Source organism: Panicum virgatum, chromosome 8K (assembly GCF_016808335.1).
Source record: "Panicum virgatum strain AP13 chromosome 8K, P.virgatum_v5, whole genome shotgun sequence".
NCBI classification, from domain to species: Eukaryota; Viridiplantae; Streptophyta; class Magnoliopsida; order Poales; family Poaceae; genus Panicum; species Panicum virgatum.
In genome coordinates, this window is record NC_053143.1 from 20,922,576 (window position 1) to 20,923,701 (window position 1,126).

The window sequence follows — 1,126 nt, forward strand, 5'->3', positions numbered from 1 at the left end:
TCAAACTATTCAACGATATCTTTAGCCAATTGCTTCCCCAGCAACGGCACCAGAAATACTTGTTGGTATTTCTTATGCTCGATAGAATATAGATTCCGCAAGCTCACAGAATCACCGTTGTAGCACTTCACCTTGGAGTATTCCAGGGTATTGTAATTTCCTCAGGGAAGCACTATGGTAAAGAGTATCGAAGAATCGAATGACAAACTTTACTAGAAATATCAACCGACTAACTTAGTGGGGGTAAGCCGGATATGATAGATAAGATAATGGCCAACGATGACCGTCTAACACAGGAGACTGTAATCCTTAGAGAGGTAAGCAGCTGGGAGGACAACGAGTGAGAAAGACTCCTAAAACACTTCTAAACTCTCGAGCTAGCCTCTCTAGACTAAACCTCATTTCTAACTAGTTATCGGGAACCTAAAGCTTACTTCGGTGGCCTCAGGGAAGGACTCAGACTGGGGTGATAAGGGAGTCCAACGACAGTCGGCAACTACTGCTATGAAAGCACTCGAACGTGGTGGACTACAAGGGACGGACATGGCTGTCACTATCTGCCACCTACCACAATGGTTCCATGGGGTGGAATACACTTTGTAGCTAACACTAAGCTCAGACACCACGTCCGTACTCGGTGTTAAGATTTCTCTTGCTGCGGACTTGAGAAATCCCCCTCAACCTAGGGAACTAACTTGAGCTCCCTAGTCCGGGCGAGAAAACCCGTAAGTTAAGATCCCGATCAACAAGAAAGATACAAAGCCTAAGCTAGAGGAATTACTTCCGCACACAAATAAGATAACTTGAGAAGATAAATAAATGTCAAAGGAAAAGATACAAGAGCTTATACCGACTTCCGATAACGACTCTGGAATCCTGAGACAAGCTCGATTCGACTCTAACTCCCAACTACCTAACCTACTCTAGAAAGTAAAAGTGAGAAGAGAGAACTCCTTTGGTGTGTGTTGAGAGTGAGGGTTTTGCTCCCTATTTATAGTGCTCCAAGGTTGGTACGAGGTGGGCGCTTGTGTTGTAAGTAACTAGGACAGTTGATGTAACTTCCACGCGAAGTTGGGCACGAGCTGCTACAAAGTGGGGCCGGCCGGCCTACCGTAGGCCAGCCCGC